The sequence below is a fragment of the Protopterus annectens genome, chromosome 13.part0, assembly GCF_019279795.1.
Source record: "Protopterus annectens isolate FY-2018-M chromosome 13.part0, PAN1.0, whole genome shotgun sequence".
NCBI classification, from domain to species: domain Eukaryota; kingdom Metazoa; phylum Chordata; order Ceratodontiformes; family Protopteridae; genus Protopterus; species Protopterus annectens.
The window spans coordinates 417,742,263-417,758,173 of record NC_056747.1 but is presented as its reverse complement, the minus strand read 5'-3'; the positions used below and the strand labels follow the sequence as shown (position 1 = coordinate 417,758,173).

The following is a 15,911-nucleotide window of genomic DNA, read 5'->3' as shown; positions in this document are numbered from 1 at the left end:
CAAATGCTGATACCTTAAAATGGACACTCTAGCAGAACTTTGAGATTCTTCAATGCGAGTCATGAAACTCAAAAAAACTAAGTACAATCCTTGGAGTATAACAATGAACTGTGAAACCCACTGTTAAACCTAAAAAAGTATTTTTTCTATGGGGTCAGGCCTCCCTTGTGCCCCCATCCCCTGCTACTTATATATACAACCTCTGACATCACTGTGCCTCAGAAAAAAGGGAATACTCAGACAATTCAGACTCAATACACACACATTTTTATATATATATATATATATATATATATATATATATATATATATATATATATATAGATAGATATAGATATATATCTGTAATCCCAGTTTAATTATTGCTGTTCAGAGGATTGCAGTTACAGTCCTTAGACATACAAGAACAACCCCTCAAAATGACATTTACCAGCAAAGGGACTATCCAGGAGGATTGTTTTATGATCTTGAAAGTATTTTTAAATCCTTATATGGGGTTACCGCACAAAGTCAGTAGGCCCAACCACCATTTGCCTAAATAAGTTACAAACTTCCCCAAACCTGGGGTAGTCTCACAGAAAAGAAGAAAGGAGCCCCTACTTCATCTGTGACTTCTAATATAGGTAGTCATAACAAGGGAATCAGGTGTCTAGCCTTCTTTTTGCACTTTCTGGGCTTTCTAGTAAATAAGAGGTTTGCTAAAGATGACTATGTTACCGTTTTTAGCTCCACTGGTTTGTCTACCAGTACAAGACAAGGAATGAGGTTCACTCAAAGGGACAATGAGGAGTTGCCACCTATGCATTTTTTTCCATAGCAAACAGAATACTGGAGTTTGTAAAATCACTGCCTAAATGAAACAGCATAACTTCAGTACAGTACAATGTGATCATTTCCAGTGGCGTTCAAAAAAAATATTCCGCATGGTAAGAATGGAGAAAAGCAAAGAATGCAGCAAGAGGTGTGGTCTTGGTCCAGTTTTTGCTTCTTCTAAAGATGGCAAACCTAGGAAAATGAGAACTTTAAAGGAGGAGGGAACAAGTGTTGACTGCTGGACAGGACTAAGTGGCTACCAAAATGGATCAACTGTAGAAAGGAAAACCTTGTTCAGCAGAAGACAACCCACCTGTGACAGCTGAAACTCTCTAGTATTAACAGAATTCAGCAAAACCCTATATAAGTTTAAAGGGTTACAAAATAATAAATGCCAGCAACACTGTGAAGCAAACAATTGCTGGTTTGACATAAGGTAGAATGATGTCCATGGGACCTTGCACCAGCCCACTGTGAACCCACATCAGTGAAATAATGTCAATGAAGACTGGCACCAATTTAAAAGGAGTTTGATACTTGCTAAAAAAAAAAGCATCTTACAGCCTCCAACTTGCCATGACCCATCTTAATGGAAACCGGGTCTGCCAGCATGGATGGGGAGGGGATAACACTTATACTGGTTGGGAAGCAGATGCATTGGTAAATGCTGGCACTAGGCAAAAAGGGGTTCTTGTTAAACATAAGGAGCCTCAGTACTTAAAGAAGGGGTTTAAACGTCTCAAGTTAAATTAAGGTAGGCAGCTTTGGCTTGGTATCGGCCTACATTTCATTGTGCATCTGTAGTTTTTCAGACTTTTAAAGATGTATAGTGTGCAGAGTTGGGATAGTTTTCACTGACTTCAGTTTATCTAAATGGGGAGTCTTGTGCTCTTGAAGACGAGATGAGGATGAAACAAATGCCAACAGTGCCACTTTATGATGTCATTAGTTCTTTGCAGACGGGGCATTTATGGGTATTGTGGACAAGACCCAATAACGAAGAAAACATTCTTCTCTGGAATTTGCTTAGCACAGGGGTGTGTACTAAAATTTCATGCTCAAAAGCAAGTTAAAACTAATTTTGACTGTCATTTGATGATTATAAATGCCTGTTGCTGAAAGTACAGTTGTGTACACTTACCATAAATGTAGATGTTCGAGTGCATTCACTGTTGCAGTCATTATATTTGGGTAATCTGCTGGCAGGTTGCCCTCAGTCAGCCTGAATTCCAAAGTCTTGGGTCCTCCGCTGGTTGCTGTCTCCTCTTCCATGACGTCAGGGGGTATAAAACATGCAGCCGACGCCATTTTCTTTAGTTTTTCGTGCCCCCGATGTCAGGTGCCCCCAAAAAGGTAGCAATATTCTAAATATATATATATATATATATATATATATATATATATATATATATATATATACACACACACACACACACACACACACACATATGCATCAATATAAACTTTACCTTCATCTACAAGCAAAAACACCACATAGGTTGTAGAAGATAGAGAAGGAAAGATAAACTGCAGAATGATAGGGGGATGGCGGGAGGGTAACCTGGACTGCAACAGTGAATACACTTGAACATTTACATTTATGTTAAGTGTACACAACTGTACTATGTTCTTCATGTTTCACTGTTGCAGTCATTACATTTGGGTAGAATCCCAAAGCTATGGTTGGGAGGCTGGAGCTAAACAGCATTAGTTGAGGCTATAAAACCCTGCAGCACTGCAGTGGCAAGCCTGCCCTGGACTTAGAGAAGAGAAGCAAATGATAATGCTTTGTAAAGATGTGAACAGAACTCCAAGTAGCAGCCTCTAGAATGTCCTTGGTTGGTAATCCTCTGAGAAAGGCTGCTGAAGTAGCTGCAGCCCTGGTGGAGTGAGACCTAATGCCCTTGGGCACAGGTTTGCCATGGTGTAAGTAGCAGAAACGGATGCAATGGGTTATCCACTTTGAAATTGTCTGCTTTGAAATAACCTTTCCTTCTGATTCTGCAGCATATGACACTAGTAATTGCTCAGTTTTTCTTCGAGCTTTAGTCCTGCTCAAGTAGAATCTTAGCTATCTGTCTACATCCAAGGAATGCAGAATTCTCTCCCCTTTGTTCTGCGGATTTGGATAAAAAGTTGGCAGATGAATTGTTTGGTTAAGAGCCACACTGGAAACGACCTTAGGCATAAAGGTTGTATTTGTCCTCAGAGACACCCTGTCTGGGTAAAATATGATAAAAGGCTCTACGGCCATGAGGGCCTGTAGCTCTGAAACTCTTCTTGCTGAAGTAATTGCTAGTAGCAGAGCTGTCTTCTATGACAAGAACTTTACATCAGCGGTAGCAGCTGGTTCAAATGGAGGCAGGGTGAGCTTTCCCAACACATAACTGAGGTCCCATACAGGTAATGGTGATCTTCTAGGAGGCCTTAAATTTTTGGCTCCTCTAAGATACTGCTTTAATAAAGGATGAGAAAAGATTGATGGCTCTGTATTATAATGAGCCAAAATGGCAGAGACATGGATTTTGATTGATGAAAAAGATAGGCCTTTGTCAAGCATCTCAGTTAAGTATTGTAATATCTGAGGAATATGCGGTTCTGCTGTTATCAGTTCCTTGTGCTTGATTCCAAGCACAGAATCTCTTCCACTTGTCAGCATAAGATTTTCTAGTACCAGGCCTTCTGGCTTCCAAAATGACATCCATCACAGCTTTACTGAGAGGTGTCGTCTGTATGATTACAGGACTATCCATGGTGCCAGGTTCAGAGTCTGTAGTTGATTGTGCATGATCTGATTGTTTTGCTGGGACAGTAGTTGTGGTTTTTGAGGCAAGGTCCAAGCTGGGTATTGAGACAAGTTCCTTAGGACTGGGTACCAGTATTGGTGGGGCCAGTCCGGGGCAATTAATATCATCTTTGGCTTCTCTTGCCTGACTTTTAGGAGGACCTTGGGTAGTAGAGGCAGAGGAGGAAAGGCATAAACTGATAGGTTTTTCCAACTGAAGGATAGGGCGCCCACTTTCCATGCTTGTCTGTGATAAGTCCTTGTGCAGAATCTTTTCAGTTGATAATTTTGAGGAGAGGCATATAGGTCTACGTCTGGGCTCCTCCATTTCTTTATTTTATTTATTTATATTTGTTGACCGGGAGTGTCCGACTGGACGTAGGTCCATTTTCAGTGGAGGCCCGAGGAGAAAAGCTCCACAGTTAAAATAAACAGACAGACGTTACATTGGATTACATAGCAACTACTTGCAACATATTTACAGATGAAGAACATAGTACATCAGTAGACAACTAGAATCTTTATCTGTGAAGTACATAACAGACATTAAAAAATGTTACAATAAGAAGTTCCTGCTGTATAATAAATACTAGGCTTATGAGCATCTCAGCTTGCTATAATCAAGGTAGTTAGTGGAGTGGAAAGAAAGGTAGTGGTTGGATGGGGTGGGTGATATTAGAGTGGGAGTTGCAAGGGTATAGCCAGCGTGTTTTTAGGTGCGCTTTTAGTAAAGTTTTGAAGTGGGTGCATGATGGTATGGAAGTAATTGTGGGTGGGAAGGAGTTCCATAATTTGGCTATGGCGCAAGAGAATAGTGCTTCACTAGCAGAGTTATTGGCTTTAGTGATCTGCAAGTGAGTTTTGTTGCTGGATCTTAGTGGTCTGGTGGTGTGATAGGGTTGGAGTAGATTCTGGAGGGATGGGACATTTAGTGGATGGTTTACTAGTTTGTGGGCGAGTGAGAGTTGATACCATTGAAGGAGGTGAGGGAGTTCAAGCCAGCCCAGTTCAGCAAGTGAGAGACAGTGGTGACTACGGTAGGATGCCCCTGTGGCGAATTTGGCAATTTTGTTGTAGCAAGTCTCTAGCTTGTTTAAATTGCATTGCCTTAGGTTGGTATATATTAGAGAGGCATAAAAAGCAGGGTGGAGATAAGGTGGGAATTTGCTATTGAAATCTTTGCTGCTTTGGTGAGAAGTTGCTTATTTCTGTATAACGCTCCTAGTTTTTTGTGGACTTTTTTTATGGTCATGGATATGTGAATGTCAAATTTTAGTTTATTGTCTATTTCCACTCTTAGCAATTTGGTGTGTTCAGTTGGGTATATAGTGGTGTTGTCTTTTGCTGTGATGTTAAAGTGAGAGTTGTTTTGAGTATGTTTGGTGGGTTGGAAGATGAGTAGTTTAGTTTTGTTTGGGTTGAGTATTAATTAGGCATCGGATAACCAAGTTTCAACAGAGGAAAAGGCTTCCTATGTGACTTTGTAGTTTGGGTAGGGACTGGGCTGAGCAGATGATGGTTGAGTCATCTGCGTACTGTATGAGTGTGCCATGTTTGTCATGTTCTTTGCTATCATGCTGAAGACTTGTGGATTTAGTTTCCACTCGTGAGGATTCATAAGGTTTCTGCTTAAATCGTCTGCCAGAGTGTTTTGTTTTCCTGGCAGGAATTGAGCTTGAAGATTTATTTGGTAAGTCAAAGCTGTGCCCCACAGTGCCATGGCTAATCTGCAAAGGGGGTATGAGTGTGTGTCCCCTTGCTTGTTTATATACCACATGACTGTGGTGTTGTCCATCTATCAGTAGTTGCCCTAGATGAAGCAAGTCCTTGAAGGCTGTTAGGGCATTTTGAACAGCTAGCATTTCTTTCTGGTTGATATGTAGATGCATTTGATTTGGTGTCCATATGCCCTGAATGCATCTTCCTGCCATGTGGGCCCCCCCAGGCATAATCTGATGCATCTGTTAAGGTTTGGCTGGCAGGGGGTAGAGTGAAGGGCCGTCCCATGTTTTGGTGACAGGCCTTTGCCCACCATAGAAACTCCTGCTGCAGGCAGGGGATGAGAGGAATCGTGTTTCCAGACTGTGTGAATGTTGACTCCATAAACTTTTTAGGTACCATTGTATGCAGTCTTGCATATGGAATTAGTAGGATGCAGGATGCCAAGAAGTCCAGAGCTTGCAGAAGACTGGGTTTTTGTTGCCATCAGTTTGAAGTAAGTAGTCAGTTGCCTTTGTTTATCTGGCGTGAGGTAAGCCATCTGGGCAGTTGAATTCAAGCTTGCACCCAGGAATGTTATCTTTTGAGAGGGTACCAGTTGTGATTTCTTTTAGTTTATTGTGTACCCTAGGCATGTTAGAAGTCTTTTCACAAATGCCAGGTGTCGTAGAAGAGTGTCCTTGTTCTCTGCTTGAATGAGATAGTTGTCCAAGTAAGGATATGTTTGAATGCTTCTTTGTCTGCAAAATGCAATTACTGGTGCCAGGCACTTTGTAAAGACATGGGCGCAGCAGAGAACTGGTAATGCATTAAGCCAGCCTTGAATCTGAGGTATATTCTGCACGACTGTCTTATTGGGACATGCTGGTATGCCTCTTTTAGGTCTAAAGTCACCAGCCAAGCATTCTTGCCCAGCATGGGCAGAAGCTGTTGCAAAGTGAGCATTTTGAATTTTGGAATGTCCAGGTATGTGTTCAAAATCGATAAATCCAGTATTGGCCGCCAGGCCTTGTCCTTTCTGGGTACCAAGAACAGTCTTGAGTAAAAACCTTGTCCTTTTTCCTGTTCTGGTAATGTCTGAATGGCCCCCATATCCATGGGGGACGTAACCTGTTTCTGTACCTCTGCCCATTGATTTTTTGGCAGATCTGGCCAACCATCTGTCATTGGCAGAGTGTGGAAATGGAATCTGTATACCTGTGATACAATGTTTAGTACCCACTTGTCCTGGGTTATTAACTGCCAATTTTGAGCAAAAAGTGCTAATTTTCCCCCTATGGGTGCTGCCAAAAGATAAGTGCTTGGTGTAGGCAGAGGGAAGTCATTGGGATTGCTTTCTGTAGGTTTGCGCTTTATCTCCTCCAGATTTGGACGTGGATGCGTCCCATTGCTTTGACCTGTATGAGTCTTGAGCCTGGTACCTGGAACCCTTAGGACATCTGGATTTGCCCCTTTGAGCTCTGTCTGACACAGGAAAGGACCATTTTTTTGTAGGCCAGTGTCTACTGAATCTAGGTGGCTGCACTTGCAAGAAATCTTTAACAGTTTGCATAAACTTAGCTTTGTCTTCCATTTTCTTTAAAACCTCTTCTGCCTTAATACCAGAGAATCATACTGAAAAGGTGCATCTAGCAATTTAGCTTTAACATGATAAGGCAAATTTTGTTCCTTTAACCAGGCATGCCTCCTAATCACAGATCCAGTAAGTGCGGCCCTGCAGGAGGCCTCTAAAGAATTAAAACCACACTGCAAAGTATGCTTTCCAACTTGTTCAGCTGCATGCAATAATTCCTACAATTCCTTATTTACTGCACATTCTGAAATCAACATCTTGAGTATCTTGCGGCATGCCGGCCCCCACATGGGTGTCAGTAGAGGCCCGCTACTCTAAGGTAGCGGGTATCAGGGGCTGCAAAAGTGCCTCACTGAGTACCGGCGAATTGGCGACTGGCTTAGGAGAAGCTTAGTCAGTTTTGGATCTCGACTGCCTTTCTCTGTCCTTTTCTTTGCGTTTTTTATGTACTCCGGTAGTCGGATTGCTATCCGATGACATTTCTGGGTAGTTAAATCAGTTTCCAAAATACTTAGATGCAAAAATATACCAACGCTTAATAGTGCGTTGGTTAAATCTAGCACAAAACCAACAACCAGGCACGTTGTGATCAGGGCCTAGGCAAGGAATACAGTATAAATGGAAATCCTTATGAGGTATTTGCTTCCCACAAGTAATACAATTAACTTTTTCTGACATCGGTAAAAAGCAAGAAAAAGTTTCTAACGGGTACTTAGCTTTAGTGAAGACTTCGGTTCTGAAACTCAAACTCGAATATTTCAGTAGTCGGCCGACCGGCACTTGCGAAATGCTTCTGCTTCGGGCACCGCATGGCAAGAAAGACTAAAGAAAATGACGTTGGCTGCATGTTTTATACCCCTGACGACCTGACGTCATGGAAGAGGAGACAGCAATCGACGCAGAACCCAAGACTTTGGAATTCAGGCTGACTGAGGGCAACCTGCCAGCAGATTACCCAAATGTAATGACTGCAACAGTGAAACACGAAGAACATCTACATTCTGCACACAACATGGTTAAAGATTGCAGTGTGAGTCATCCTTTGCTTTCCTACTTTGCAGTTAACAGCACAATGGTCATACTTTTACTGATACAGAGTAATACATATACTTTAGATGCTTACTAGAACTTAACTAATTTTATTAGTTACAGTGGCACTACTTTCCAGTGTAAGACTCCACCACTCAATGAAAAATATAGAACTATACTACTTCATGTCAATCATAATTTTCCCACTCTAACAGCAAGATGTAACTATCTGGATGTGGATTATACTGGCATTTATTTAAGCTTGCTGGAACTGATTGCTTGAGTTTCCACACTCACAAACTCCTCAATGTAACCTACAGCTAAACATGGCATGCTGCTATAAAGATTATTATGTATGGCTTTTTGTTTTACTTTTTAACCCTTTGCTTTATTTAATCAATGAGCATGCTAAAAAAGGTAAACAAAAACTGAAAAGTAGTAGATCCAGCATTTCTGCCACTATACCAACACAGTGCAACTTTTCCATTGACACATTTCATGTCTATGAATATTAGCCAAGGGAGAACACTTGAATTATCTAAGACAGAGCTTAAAGATTAAGAATGTTTACAACTATACACAAAGAAAACAGGAATAGACATTTCCATTTAATCCTGTGTCATTATCAGCCCTCATGTAAAGAACAATTAGATTACTTATGGGCTTGTTCATCAGTTCACTCTAAATTCAGTAATTATACAATTAAAGCTCTTTATCCAGTGAGGTAATGGTCACAAAGTTACATTAACTTATAAGAATTCAAAGACCCTATTGTCATCCCAATATTTCCACTTTTTATGAACACATGACGTGGTCTTATTATTGTTGTGTAATTCCATTCATTTGATTTCTTCCATTGTCTTAATTAGATTAGATATGTTTGGGGGAACCCCAGATTTCATTCATCTAGTTATTTTTTCCCCACTAACAGTATTAGTGCAAATGCATTTAGATGGCACATAATTAATTGCCAATGCTGAGGTCTTGTTTTCATTTATTTTTTACCTAGCTAATTTCTTATAACTACAGTGTGTCCTAAACAGTTTCTCCAAGCTTTTTTCCATGTCTGTAAAATAGAGAATCACATCATTGGTAAATAAAGATATTTTTTTCCACTTCCTTACCCTAATTGTAGCCTGACATCATCGAGCTACTAATCTCACAGGCCAACTGCTCCAAGTACAGTACAAAAAGCAGAGAGGTACTAGGGGTATCATATACCCCTCCATATTTCAATTTCTTGAAAGAGTTTGCCTCTGTTTTTCAGTAACACTGAAGCACCAGTGTATGCGCGGAAGATGGTTTCTATTATATCTCATGGAAATTTAAAAGTCAGTAATTTCATACAAAACCTCCAGATGACCCCATTGTATGCTTTTTCTGCTTCCAAACCTGTAGGCATGAGCAGGGGACTTATTTAGTTCATCACACAAACACTAAACGTAAGAAACCACAAAAAAACAGAAACAGAGCTGGCATTCTGGCACCTCGGCTGGATGCCTTCAGAGGAATGATTTTTATACAACTTCAATCAGTACAAATAATTGAATAATTAAGCAATTAAATAATTACAGAAACAGCAATCATCTGAAATGATGCATAAAGATGTCTTAAGAAACTATAACATCAATATAGAAAAACATGGGTTAAATATTCAAATAGCAAAAAATATGTGGTTGTGTTCCCACTAAGTGGTACACAGGTCAAACAAGGCGTATGGTTAAAGTTCGTACACTGGAACATCTAGGTGATGTTAGGAAACAAACAGTCGGATAGTCCGATTGCTGACCATTTTCAAAAGATACAAGGGGGAAATGATGAAAGTTTGTTTTTTTAGTGTATTAGCCAAACCACATCTGGTGGGTGGGGGCAATTTTGAACAGAAGTCAATGGAAATGGAAAGTAGATGTGTATTAAATTACAGGATGTTAGTACTGAGGGGTTTAAATTTAGATATTTTAATATTTAACCTAGGTTTTGTATATTGGTGTTATAGTTTAAGACATCCTTACGCATCATTTCAGATGACTATGGTGGTTTCTGTAATTATTTAATTGCTTAATTATTCAATTATTTGTGCTGATTGAAGTTTGTATAAAAAAGGCTGCATAGTATGTTAAAAATAATTCCTCTGAAGGCATCCACAGCCAAGGTACCAGAATGCCAGTAAAGATTGTTGCAGTATTTGGTGGTTCCGTTTCTGTTTTTTGTGACTTATTTAGTTCTGCTGACTTTTGTGCAATTAGGGTTCTGTTCATATTATCCAAGGTCTGTCTACCTCCTATAAAACCACACTAATCCAGCTGTATCAGTCGTGCAGCACCACAGAGACTCTTCTGCCTAGCAGGATAAAGAAAATCTTATAATCATAGTTTAAACTTGATACAGGTGTATATGAGAATGGGTTTGTTGAATCTTTACAATCTTTATGAATAACCATCCTGAGTGCTTTTTTCATGATGGATGCACTGCTTGTGTCTTTAATATGCTATTAAACAGGGCCACCCATATCACTACCACTTCCCCCTCCAACTCTACACTGGTATGCCTTCTGTACTCAGTGCATTCCCTGACTTTTGATGGTTTAATAATTGCCTGACTTCTTCTGTGGTGATTTCTTCAGTTAGGGAGAGCCTCTTCTCTTTAATTAATTTAGAAAGCTGAAGTTTCTTTAAACAGGTTCACTCTTGCTGGATTCTACACCCTTCATCCTGAGAATACACAGCAGAATTCACTCAAGTCTTATAACTTCTGTAGGGGCATTTAGAAGTTTATCAGTGCTTGGGTCCCTTAACTTTACTACTGTTTTAGCAATTGTTTGCAACCTAAGCCTTTGGGCCACTAGCTTGGTAGCCTGAGAATTATTCTAAAAAAAGAGCAATTTTGATGACTGTGTTCAGTGCACAATGCCATCCTTCAAGTAAATTCCACTGCTGTCCTGGCCTTTTCCTTCTGTACTTATCTGTATCCCAAGTCTTTGCCCATCCCTTTTCTCTTCTGGAGTTCCTCTAGATACTTGGTCTCACCTAATCATCACATCTCCCCTGCCTTCATCTTTACCAAATTCTTTAGCTTTAACTTACAGTAGTCCTGCTCTCTGCTATGATGCTGTCCTCTGTACTTTGCCGATAAACTCAGATATCATTAAGTCAAGCCACCCTTAGAAGTGGACTTTCTTAAGGTAGCATGAGGGAAATTGCCAGTGTTTGTCTATAAAATCTCCTTTGCCTGATAGGGGCATGATCTCATAAGGACCATGGAGTGGGTCGGAAAATCCGTGATCATATAACCATGCTCCTTGGTTAGGTAAAACCTATCCAGTCTTGACCAGGACCTACATCCATTGGTATAGTATGTAAATAACCCCACAGGGTGAGCCTCAGCCTCCACATCCTGAAAAATAAAAGTCCACATGTAACGTTCAAGGTACCTATCCTCCTCTCTTAGGATAATAAAATGTCATGGACTTGCAGATACATCTGTCTTGCTACCGACCATGTTCCAGTCGCTCTCTGTTAATTTAAGCCCCAAGTGAAACTATCAACTTGCCGAGAACATCCTTTATATCTTGTAGCTTAACTCTTGGTGGCATGTAGATCAGTGCCAAAGTAATGCCTTGTCACAGTCAAATGCCTTTTAATATAATGCAGCTACATTTTCTGTCTTGTCTTTCCTCTTCTATATGCAGACCAACACCATTCCTTAATCAAAATTAATATTTTCCCCTCTACACATGTATAATAGCCCTCCCAACTACTATCGTTTATCAGGTTTCTATGCTTGCTTGTGTTCAGATGCATCTCCTACAGCATTATCATCTGCACTTCACTCCTTCAGATATGCCAAAATAGCTCCTGTCTTTTTTCAATTAGTATGCCCATTTACCTTCCAGGACAATATTTTCAGACTGGTTATCAATTTAATCATTTGTAAAACCAAGTTTTGTGTATCCTAAGTATTTTACTAATCTCTATGCATTTGCAGAACTGCTCCATTGTAATGGAAAACAAAAATCCTGGCAAATATTTCTTTCCGGCATCAAAGGAGTTACCCTGATATATATCCAGATTAGCAATAGCATGGTCCTTAGCACCCCAAAAAATGTGCAACTCTTTGAACAACAAAACTTGCACAACTATATACAAGATAATGCTAACTAGATTTATTTCCAACTTGTGAGCTACCACTCCTGAACAGGCGGAAGCCCAATTATACTACATCTGGTAAAATCCTACCTGTTGTCTACTGTGAGTTTTCCACATTTAACAAAATAATGTAAATTTTAAGCTGTGCATTTGCTGGGTACTAAATGACTAAACCTAAGACAGGTTTAGAATATACACTTCATTTTTTGCTTCGCTTCTATAGGCCTTCCACTGGTATTTTACTTTATTGCTTATTAGCTCCTAGCTAATTACTTGGTAATAGATTTATGATCAAAAAGTCCCCGCAACTCCACATTATTACCAGGTGATATGTTCTGGGATGTCAAAGTCCCCAATCCTGCTTACTAATCCATCCAACTCTCCATCTATCATAGTGATGAGAAATTTTGCCTTGTGGATGATAAAAGTTGGCAGAACAAAGACGGACGGAAGAGGCACTGTATAAATTAGCCCACCGTTAATGCAATGCCTGCATGACACTCCCTCTAACTACCCAGTGTAGACCACACCCCTAAGCCCCAATAAGAGGGGATCAACAAGGACAGTGAGACTTAGATATTGCGCTCTACAAAGAATTAATCCTCTCAAGTTTAAAAGCCTTGGGGAATGTGCAAATAAAACATTCAGGCCAATGAACCTATTCAAAGTCATCATACATACACCGCAAGGAATAGTTTGTCATTTGTCCATAGTCTCTTTAGCTTTTTAGCTATTCTTTTATGTCCCTTATTCTAGCCAACATTCTTTTTGGAGAATTGGGAAAGGTTTTGTGGGCATTCTTTCAAACAAGTAGTACTTGGTTCTCCTGATCCTTCCTGATGATTTGTTGTGGCATCTTGGGAGCCCTCCGTGGCTGATTCCTCTTGTTTCTGTTTGAGACACAGCCCTCCGTGGCTGATTCCTCTTGTTTCTGTTTGAGATCCAACACCGCTTGCTGTGGGTCCAAGTAGGTTTTCAGGCCTCTTGGGTGAAAAATTCATAAATATGCTGGCTATATATTAGTCTGCATCTGAACTTCAGCATCTTACATAGACTAATAGCTAGAAGGAATGTGTTCCTTTTAGTTCTTGTCCTGGCCAAGTAATCATTGTCCACAGAGAGAGATTCTTGCCTCACTGACCTTTTGTATTTGCCCATTCTTAACAGGATATCATTTTTTTAATTCATACATCTCAAATTTGACCACTATTGGATGAGGCTGTTTAGTGGGACCAGGTCAAGAGTTGATTCTATATGGTCTCTCTGACTTACTTCCTATAACGGGATACCTGTCAAGCGATGCAGATGTTTTCTCAGGAATTCTTTACAGTCATTTCCTTTTGCCAGTTCGGGGACAGCCCTGAATCTCAAAATCTCCCTTCATGAGCTGTCTTACAGGTCTATATTTTTCTGCTGAAGCTCTTCATCTTTTGCCTCCTTGTCTGTAACTCTTTCTGAAAGCTATTTTCCAGTATCTGTATAGCACTAATGCATCATAGTGGCTTGAAAGTGTTGTTTCATTTTCTTCTGTTTCTGTTCTTAGAAGAGATATAATCCAAAGTGTCACTGATTTTCAGGATATTGGTGTGCTTCCTGTCTAATTTATTCTCTAATCTTTGGGAATTTGTTGAATTTTCTGTAGCCAGAGCCTGACTACTTTCCTGCGCAAGCTGTTCCGTAAGTTTAACCTCCATCTGAGAATATAAATACACAAGGACTTTTTTCACCATGGAATTAAGTTTTCTAAATTTTGAACCCATTTTGAGTGGCATAAACATCTGTTGCAGGACCAGTTTGCAAAGGAAGCAAAAAGAGAACTGACAAATAACTTATTTTCAAGTGCACAATATCTGGAGCTCACAAGTAACCAGACTATCACCAATATGCTATATTTGGAAGGCCCCTATAAAGGCTATGTATGTCAATTATCACAAGTTCAGCTACTGAGGTCTGTATTATATAATTCTACTATCTCTGCTACAGATCATCCCATCACTACCATTCTCATTGTGGGTGTTAAAGACAAATGGTGGCTCCAAGGACTATATTCAGGATAAGCCCAAATGGATTATATGGTTTACCTGGCCAAGAGACACTCACAAAGTCACCTCAAGCCTGGTTCCATGAGTGAGTCTCAGTTCTGGGCAGGGTTTGCAGATTCTTTAAACTGGCTATCATGGGGTCAAATTTTGGAATTCTGTTCATCTCTTCCCCAGAATAATTCACCATGTGTGTCCAAACCAGAGACACAAAGCTCCAGATAACATAGCATTAAGGATCTTTGGCACCCACAAGCCCTGTACCACAACAATGTTATGCTCCTGTGGGGTGAAGAGGGTATCGCATAGCAGTTGCAACAAAGTATAGGGTTCTAGTCCAAGGCTACTACTGCATGCCAATTTAGTCTTAAATTTGGGAAGTGAAAGTTGTATTGGTGCACTAGCTTTTATGCACAGCACTTTCACAACTGAGAGAGGACTCTGCCCAGGGTAAATTCTGCCTCTGCTCCAATTCATGATTTTCAAAGACAGGATACAAAGGTATAGCCAGAGTTCAGAAATAACTATTTTGAGGACATGAAGGATGCATCTTTGCTCCTGTAGATAATAATGTCCTCCTAGCCTCAAATGACTGTGATCTCTGGTTAGTGGACTGGTCCCTGCATCTGAGGTGGAGAATTCTATTTGATTGGAGGACTACAAGTATTTTAGGGGGGGGGTGGGTTGTAAATGAAAGAGTAGAAGGGATTAGGAGGCGGGCCAGCAGAAAAGTTTGGCAGTGATGGTACTGCTTGCCCTAAAGTGGACTATGGCACTGAAGTAAGAGGGAAGTCAATGAATACAGTTCTTAGTTTACTTCACTACTTCCCAATTCTCAACAATGGTCACAAACTTGGTATAGTTACAGAAGGGATGGAATTGTGGATACAAGCACTGGACATAAGATACATTCACAGTGCTTGTAAAATCTCTCTAAGATAAAAAAATGGAGCTTAGCAATATGGGAGGATCTTGGAGCAAAGTAAGTACTCCTTTAGGCTTGACAAAGGTCATCTGCGTGGCTTAGGCACCTAGCTATCATGCCGCTGGGTACCTCCCACAACAAGTTTATTGATCATAATTTATTGGAAGGAGGCCCCAGGGCAAATCTAGGACATGCAAGAGAGTTAATATATGTGTTTCTATTTGCATTTGCCCTATCAAACATTATGTCTCCCCCAAAATGGGGAAGGCCAGTTTGTTCCCTTACCTGAGACTTTAATCCAGGATCACAGTAGGAGCTGCACAGATGGGGTCCGTCATTCAGGAAGTCATAAGTCTGTCATTCAGGAAGCCATAAGGGTACTTTAAGCCACTGCAATGAGGGCTTTTTTTGACAGCCTATTTTTGCCCCCGCTGGGAATGTATAAGCTATGCATCACTGCAGAGGCCCATAATGCCTTCTCCATGAAAGTGCACACTTCTGTACACCTATGTCGAAGGCTAGAGTCATGCTGAGACTTGGTGAGGATCATGTTTTTCCCCCAATCTGTGCATCTGCAATACCCCCTTCCACCCCTGAATAAGGCATACTCATCCAGCACTCTCAGTCATCTGACCACTAATCAGATTTAGGTTGCCTGGGCTTTATCACTTCATGTCACCAGAGCAGACACAGATTATATTTTTCAACTGGCCTAGAAGCAACTAGTGATACTACACGTTGAACTAGGAAATGCTGCATAAGACAGTAAAATCTCTTCTCGCCTGCTCAGCCTGCTACTAACATGATCCTCACTGAACAGGTAATTTAGAGAATGAATGGGTGAATATTTCCTAGGTATCTGCATTGTTTGAATTATGAGTGC

At 40.4% G+C, this 15,911-nt stretch overlaps 1 protein-coding gene across 1 annotated transcript in view; it reads right to left on the bottom strand.

Annotated features, from left to right (window-relative positions):
* Positions 1 to 15,911, bottom strand: part of MKS1 (MKS transition zone complex subunit 1) — a 1,448,767-nt gene that overhangs the window by 529,934 nt on the left and 902,922 nt on the right. The gene's annotated exons all lie outside the window — the stretch shown is intronic.